Source organism: Phasianus colchicus, chromosome 1 (assembly GCF_987193195.1).
Source record: "Phasianus colchicus chromosome 1, bPhaCol1.hap1.1, whole genome shotgun sequence".
Lineage (NCBI taxonomy): Eukaryota > Metazoa > Chordata > Aves > Galliformes > Phasianidae > Phasianus > Phasianus colchicus.
This window is the reverse complement of record NC_143436.1, coordinates 189,527,514-189,536,742: the sequence shown is the minus strand read 5'-3', so window position 1 is coordinate 189,536,742 and position 9,229 is coordinate 189,527,514.

Genomic DNA, 9,229 nt, shown 5'->3' with positions numbered 1-9,229 from the left:
AAAAATCTGGAAGATTTATCCCATGACTGATAATCAGAAGTTATAAAAGCATAACAGCATTAGAACATATGAATGCCTGTATCTGAGAGGTTCTCTCCAAATTCAGTTCTATCAAGCTTGCAAGCAATTTAAAAAAAAGAGTAAATCATTCCATTAATATGATTGACCCTATCTTTTAAGTGAAAATTGCAGTGACGGTTTCAATTAGGCAGCTTTTCTGGCAACCTTTATCCGTTGTTGCCTAAAGGCATTTGATCTTTCAACAGTTTTGATAGCAACCCCCCCAAATTTTAGTATTGTGTGAAATTCATCCAGGAATGATTTTTACATTATTGATGACACTGAGAAAATGAAAACATATTCTGTGCTTACTGAAATACTACTTAATGGAATTCTCATCCAAATATGTACTGAAATGGCATTAGGAATTTGTCACCTATCCAAAAAGCTGGATTTTATTAAGAGTTCAGAGTACCATTAGGAAAAGTTATGTTATGTAATGTTTTATAATCAGTCCTTTAACTCAAACTTAACATTTTGTATATACATATACATATGAAAAAGAGTAATCTGAGTTCTTTTTTCCTTGAAACTTTTGTTTTTATTGGAAGACCTTTCTTCAATAAGACAAAATCTCATTCAAAACAAGCAAACAAAACCCCTGTTATTTCTATACTTCTGTTTGGAGAGAAAATTACAAAGGGGTTATCCTTCTTAGCTACAGACATCATTAAAGGCTGCAATTTGAGACATGAATCAGTTCACTGCAACGAACTACCACCTTTGTGTGATTCATACTATTAGTATTGCTACCTGCTACAGTGCAGGATGTGTCTCTAACTTCCTAGCACTGCCATTTTGAGTGAGTATCTGATGGCCAAGCATTTCCAGAGCTTACAATACTTCCCTAAAGCTGCAGAGTCCTATCTTGCAGGTTAAGAAAGGACGGGGTCAGAGAGGTTAGCAATATAGGAAATGAAGAAATTGGTGTTTTGGATGAGGCTGAAATTACTGTCATATCTTTTATCCTTCTTTGATATGGCAATATACAGAGTCCAGTGCATGAAACCCAGCTGCGAGCAGATATTAACTGGGTAATCGGCCCTAAGGTCTTATGCTATTAGAAAGTTCAGTTAGAGATTGGCCTACACCCTGGAGCATGAGGCTTTACCTCCTTTCCAAAGTTTTTGTTAGCATTAGCTATAATAACTCTGAATAATCACATTATTTAAGTTTCCAATTCTTCTTTGAACATGCCAAGATTCTTGGCCCTAGCAATACCCTGGTACAATGAGCTCCTCATAAGCTGAATCAAGGTCACCATCTAGGATGGTGGTAGGGCCACAAGTGAGGTGTTCAGTGAGATGTTGAGATGTGGACTGAGCATGTTGGTGGCTCCACTGCCTTTAGAGAAATGATTTTTGCTGAGTTAATTAGAAGCATGCATTGAGTATCCACATCTATTCCAGTATCCAGGGACATTAAAGCCTACCTAGTTCCAACCCCCTGCCATGGGCTGGTTGCCATCTACCAGCTCAGGCTGACCAGGGCCCCATCCAACCTGGCCTTGAGCATCTGCAGGGATGTGACATCCACAGTTTCTCTGGGCAGCCTGTGCCAGTGCCAGTTTTAGATGTCTTTTACAGAAGCCTGCTGAAATGAATTTTTGCAGGACTGTTCCCACCTCCTGAATGCTATGTCCATATTGTTTTGGCTTAGTTGGCATCTAAAGGCAGCAGGAGAGAGAGGTATGGAACTACTGCTTGTTTACACAGCTCTGCTGAAGATATGACACCCACTACCATTGAGCAAGTCAGACAATTCAGGCTGGTTGTGTCTTAAATGATCACTGCAAGACTTGTTTTACAACACTGTTCGATCCCTTCAGGCGCACAACCAGGTTACTACAACTCAATGATTTGCTGTCCCGGGGAAGTGTGGTCAGCCTGGAACATATAGAATGCACTCTGTCTTCACAGAATCACAGAATGGCCAGGGTTGGAAGGGACCTCAAGGATCATGAATCTCCAACCCCCCTTCCACATGCAGGGCCACCAGCCTCCACATTTAATACCAGACCAGGTTGCCCAGGGCCCCATCCAATCTGGCCTTGAACACCTCCAGGGATGGACGGGGCATCCACAACCTCTCTGGGCAGCCTGTTCCAGTACCTCACCACTCTCTCTGTAAAGAATTTCTCCCTGATATCCAACCTAAATCTTCCCTCCCTCAACTCCAAACCATTTCCCCTCATCCTGCAGTTATCTACCCTTTCAAAGAGTTGATTCCCCTCCTCTTTGTAGGCTCCCTTTAGGTACTGAAAGGCTGCAATGAGGTCACCCCGCAGCCTTCTTTTCTCCAGGCTGAACAAGCCCAGCTCCCTCAGCCTGTCTTCGTAGGGGAGGTGCTCCAGTCCCCTGATCATCTTTGTGGCCCTCCTCTGGACCCCCTCCAACAGCTCTCTGTCTTTCTTGTACTGGGGGCTCCAGACTGGACACAATACTCCAGATGGGGCCTCACAGAGCAGAGTAGAGAGAGACAATCACCTCCCTGTCCCTGCTGGCCACCCCTCTTTTGATGGAGCCCAGGATACCATTTGCTTTCCGAGCTGCAAGGGCACACTGCTGGCTCATGTTAAGTTTTTCATCCATCAGGACCCCCAGGTCCTTCTCCACAGGGCTGCTCTCAAGGACCGCTCCTTCCAGTCTGTATGGATGCCTGGAATTCCTCCAGCCCAAGTGCAAGACTTTGCACTTCGCCGTATTGAACCTCATCAGGTTCATCCAGGCCCAACTTTCTAGCCTGTCGAGGCCCCTCTGAATGGCATCCCTTCCTTCCACTATGTCAACCGCACCACTCAGCTTGGTGTCATCAGCAAACTTGCTGAGGGTGCACTCGATTCCGTCATCGATGTCATTGATAAAGATGTTAAAGAGCACCAGTCCCAAGACAGACCCCTGGGGGATGCCGCTTGTTACCGGCCTCCACCTGGACATAGAGCCATTGATGGCCACCCTCTGTCTGCAGCCTTTCAACCAGTTTCTTATCCATTGAGTGGTCCACCCACCAAATCCACATTCCTCCAGTTTGGAGATAAGGATGTGGTGGGGGACCATGTCAAAGGCCTTGCTCAAGTCCAGGTAAATGACAGCAGTTGCCTTTCCCTTGTCCACCAATGCTGTCACGTCATCATAGAAGGCCACCAGATTGGTCAAGCATGACCTTCCCCAGGTGAAGCCGTGCTAGCTGTCTCATTCCTCATGTGATCAAGAATGTCATCCAGGAGGAGATATGGTCTTCACTGAGGCCATATTGAGGGCAGTTGATATAAACCATATTAGTTTGCATTGGCCACCCACAGGTAGGTACTTACCATAGCTCAGCTGACAGAGAGTAACTCGTCAAGCTGGGAGAACCAGGTAGTGACTCTGGGCCTTACTTTGGGTTGTTCAATGACCCTGAGGCAATAAGAACAGGTAAACATACCATAAACATGGATTTAGTTTATGCTTTAGTGATTTTATCTTGGTTGTCTGTGTTTCCTCTAGTAAACAAATGCATTTTAAGCTTTAATAAATAAATATAAATAATAATTTGAAAATACCCTACATGACAATACGATTCTAACTAGGCTGTTGTCTCACTGTTTTATTTTGCCCACAGTTGTGGTGACATCTCATCTCTGGAGACACTCAAGGTCACGCTGGGATGGGCTCTGAGCACAGCGGGGTAGGACTAGATGACCTTTGAGGGTCTCTTCCAACTCAAATGATCCTATGATTTTTATATTCCCTAACTACTATTCTATTTGCAACAACAGTGTCATCCCACACTCTGCTACCTCTATTTTAATACCTATACTAATATTAATAAAGTATACCAATGTTCTGTTTTAATTTGCAGGAATTTGTGCAAACTCAGTACACTTCCATTGTAAATAACAATACCCAAGGAATTTCCATCAAATTAAGGAACAGTTGTCTGTATGTTGGCCACAGCATAAAACTGCACTCATTTTACAGTGATAATCATCAGGAATGTTTCACTATTTCCCTGACATGAGTAGAGATCTTTTTCTCTGGAAGAAGTGATAAAATTGAGGATGCAATTACATTGTCAGGAGACATGGACAACATGGCTGCATCCTGGAGTTTATCACTCCTTATCTTTGTGTGGCATAAACGCCAGAAAAAGACTTCACTTCTGACTAAGAGCCAGACTTTAAAAAATGACAATGTCTGAAATATTAAAACAACAAGGCAACAGTTTTTGGCAGAGGAAATTGATTTAAAATATTACTGTGTTATTATATCATTACAGATATTTGTAATAAAAGAATGAGCATCTACTTGGCTGTTTTCATATCACAGCTATTACAGTTACACCTGGTAGCTCTGAATGCCTTGAAAGTGTCTGAGATATGACGTACCTATATATGCCTACGTATGTATATATATATTACATACATATACACATGTAAAAATTCATATATTAAAAGATTACCTTATTGAGTTCTTTAAAAACAAACAAAATCTCTACTAGCACCAAAATATAATTAAAAAAAACCTGATATGAATGATATGAAACATTGCAATTCTGTACAATTTCTGCCATTTTTTCACATTCCAATTAATCCTAGGGTATGGATCAAATGCTAAGTGGTTAGTTGCACAGAATACAGTTCATCTTTTATTAATATATTGTTTCCCTTAGTTCAGCCACAACATATTCACTGACTTCATTAGAAGAATGGCTAATTCTGACAAGAATAACCCTGTACAGATAAATAGACTGTTTTAACAAAATGGTGCAATTCCCCCAGTTTTATTTTTAGATGAAAAGGGTATAATTAGCTTGCATTTCCCTCTCTTCCATTCCAATTGTTACCCTGATTAAAATTACTATTGACTTATCAAACATACCATACCCATAGTGGAATGGTTATTGACTTGTCAAATATGGCTAGAACTCTCCTTTGATTAAATTATTATCTTCCTAACTTATAATTAACTTAGCAGAAAATACACTTTATCAGGAAAGAACTCTCAGGGAATATCTAAACAAACATTTATGCAACCAGTGGAGATACTATTTAGCTTGCTACTACGATTAGATGCCAAATTATTGTTTTGTCTTTTGCACTCAGTTATTCTCACTCATTTTAAGTCCAGTCTACACCAGAGCTGAAAGCACTCTATCCATAGCATAATAATATGGGCATGCCCAAATGCTACTTCCTGAGAATTATGTTCCATCTGTCCAGCCAAAAAAAGAATCTGGCTGGCACAAAGAGTGTATAGCAGTCTCTGATTTATCTCAGGAAGAACACCTCTAAAAAAAAACAACTGAAAACATTCCCTTTAGCAGTTACAATCCCTTTAAAAATTCTTAGACAGGTATGAACCAGTGGTTGAGGAAATTTGCACCCAAGAGCAGTGGACCTGTTTCTAGCACTTGGGATTCTGCAAAGTCAGATCTCAAGGCAAGAAACAAAGATGATTTCCTGAATACCCTCCAAGAAGAATTTGTAATGTGTGAGGATTTTTTTTTATATTCTCACACAAATCCACACAACCTAATAAAATGAAAGTTAAGGTCTACCCTTCAGAGCCTGCAGCAAAATCTTAGATGGGTTGCAGTGTGTTTTACACCAAGCACATTTGAGCAATCACCTGGGAATACATGAACACAGCGTAACTCAAAAAGAACAATAACAAGTGGGAGCACAATGTCTACCATGGATAAAATCTAATAATAGGCATCAGCAATACTCTGGGAAAAGAAAAATAGCTTCTCCCTGAGGTTAAATGGCAGTGAAAGCTCAGAATTAGTCCTAATGTGCCAGTTCCAAACAAACTGTTGTGCCTCAGAGTCAAAAGCAAAGTGTAAGAGCACTCAGTGAGGCTGTAGACTTAACTGTCACATTATTTGTAGAATTGCTACTTCAGAGCTACCAACAAAAATCAGGCTCAATCTGACAGTACAGCAGTTTCAACTCTCTCCAATTACTGTGAATTAATTGTGATTGTGTGATGCAGTGCTACAGATGGGTGTAGTCTAAAGAAGAAGGTTTGTCTACTGTGTCCTCAACAGGACAGCATTACCTTTTAGAACAGAGCTGAACCACATCAGAAGAATTTCTACCTGATTCACACAGATTTAAGCCTGATTCTTGGAGATGATCATTCTCTTATGGTGCTCACATTGCACTGCTGACTTTATGTGCAGGAACATGTATAAAGATAGATCTGAAATGAATACACATTGGTTTAAAGAATTTCCATTGAGGACTGAGTCCCAGACTGCATACTCAAACAAGATTCATCAAAGGTATAGTTTGTATGTCATATTTGCTGTTCATTAAAATATTACAAGATTGCAGAATTATTGAGGTGGAAGGACACTTTTGGAGGTCATTGAGTCCGACTACCATCCTCAGAACAAAGTCAGTGATAGCAAGGTGCTTAGAGCCTTAGAGTTGGGTTTTGTGTACCTTCAGGGATGGAGACTTTCCATTCTCTGGGTAACTTGCTCCAATGTTTAACCACGCTCACAGGAAGAGGAAATTTATTCATACAGCACTGTCAGTTGCAATCCTATTTGCTTCATTTGTCTCCTACTGTAACTATCTCACAGGGGATGGTGTGCAAAACAAAGCCTCCAGACTGGAATGGACTCCATAATAATATTTGCCATGAAATAACAATGTCCAGAGAGCCCAATTCTGTGTGGTCTGAAGTACTTCATGGAAAATATTAAATATCCACAGTGCCTTGTAGTCAGATAAATTTGAGACCTGTGGAGTTCCATAGTTGACTGTTATGCTGAATTAATCAGATTATTGGTGCAATGAATTTGTTAACAGAAGTTCATATTTCAATTAGGTCAGATTCATTCTTTGGTGCCATTACACGTTATGTCTGGAGAGGCTGAAAATCAAGTAGGCACAAGAAGATGATTAATTAGGAGATTCCGGCTCATGAAAATGAGCAGTAGTGTGGGGGCTCTAAAACCCTTCATTGCTGGGCAGTTTATCTGTGCAAAATGTCATTAGGTAAATGATATGTAGAGATGGTAAAGAATAGGGCTGTTATGTCTGCACCAGTCCCCTTTCTCTGCTATTTCTGTTCAGCATTTCTCTTTGTAGTGTTTGGGATTACGGATTATGGGATTACGGGTAACTTTTCTGGTAATTTCTGTGGTGTTTTATAGCATCATACAGCAGTCTGGGGTGACCAGTGCCAGTGGCTTCCTTTTCCTGAGGCCCTACTAACAGGTTTTGTAAAGCAAATACTGATCCAAACCAAGCTGTACACAAAGTCAACAGAAAAGGACAGACCTACAAAAATGATTATAAACACCAACTAAAGATTCTCTAGGAATATACTTTGGTTACACTGAAAGTAATTCCTCCTATTTATTTTCATGGAAACTACAACACACACAAAGAACACAATAACACTGTCTGATAGAGCAAATTCTCAGCTACAAAATGCTAGTTTTCAACACAGTCAACACCATTTGCCAATGATGAACAAGAGCTGTATGCTACACACATAAAAATCTGCACCAGTGGAAGTGACCCACTGTTGCTGTCACCAGTGCTGAAACACACCACCCATCGCCTCACTGTGCTCACATCCACTTGTTAGGTCTCCAAAAACCTTCAGCAACCACTGATGAATGTCAGTGGGTGCCTTTCTTTCCACATGGAGGGATTCAGTGATATACGTTTGCTTTATACACACTTTCACGTCAGACATCATTTGTCAGACTGCCCTCTGCTGTCATCTGTTACACAGCAACAAAACAATGGAATATTGGTGGGAAGGTTCAACCCCTACTGCCATACCACCACCATCTGCCTATGATGTCATGGGCCAACATAGTAAAATAGAAGGTATTACTTTTGGAGCAGCCCTCACAGTTGAGAATAATAAATAAAAATAACCCTTAATTCTGAAAACAGCTGTGAAAAGCACTGAAGCTGTGCTAAACAGCCACTACTGAGGACAATTTTCAACATCTATCTGGGATGCTTATGAAGTTCTCAAACCCATGGTCATCCATTTGCCCAAAGGGGGAGGACAAATCCTGCCCTCTACTCACTAAGATTGGTGTTTGGCAGCCTGAGGAATGCACTGACATCCGTAACACGGGGCAAGGAGTCAGGATTAGCTCACTGTAAGTAGCATTTATCTGCATGAGAATATAGTGCTTGAAAATCATAGACAATTTCCTGAACTGTCCATCCTGGTTTCTTCCTTGCAGTGACAACTTACCTTTAGCAGAAATTTACCTCATCTTATTGAAGAGTTTTCTACTGTTATTCAAAATATAAAATCATGGATGGACATAGCGATACCCAATCATTACTGATGTTTACTGTGTCTTCTCAGAGAACTCACTTCCAGTGCTCAGATGTAGGAGAATAACATGCAAACGGAATGCAACAGGAGTAATGAGTCAGTTCAGAGAATTTCTAAATAAGCAGCCACCACTATTCTTGTTACATAATGCAGAGCTGCAAAAACATATTGAACTGTGCACCTATTACCTTTTGGGGACACATCACACTGCCATTCACAGGCACAACTGTGAAACATTATTATTGCTTCTTTCATGAGAAAGGTCAAGAAAGAAAGAAATTGCTTTCTACCTGCAGAGATGAGAGTTGATTTTTTTAGGGGAAAAAAAAAAGCAAAAAAAAACCCACAAAAGCACAATAAAAATAAGCTTTGTTCCCCATTTTCTTCCCAAGAAAGTATAATCATTCTGTACATTTTTGTACACAAATAGGTTAGCAATAATTGTTAATTTAGAAGAAAGAACAACTTTTCAAACATCTTATAAATGCATTGCCACAGCATTTCACCTGTGTGAGGAGCTAAGGCTGAGATCTGATTGCATGTCCATGCCATCTCCAGTTACAGATGCTTTATATACACAGTAGCCTTAAAAATTAATGCATTTATGTATTAATAACATAGAGAAAACCCAAAAACTCATTCCTACTGCTTTTTTAGCCAGAATTGGGATCTCATTTTTCATTGATGCAACTAAAAATGATACTGTGTTTCCAAGTCTAATGACTCTTGCCCCACACGGACACAGGAATAGCCTGTTCTGACTGAACACTTCTGTTGTCTTCATACGGTGTTGGCCCTGACACTGCCCACAGATACCAGCTGCAAAACATTGCCACAAATGTAAAACACAGAGAAAAGCC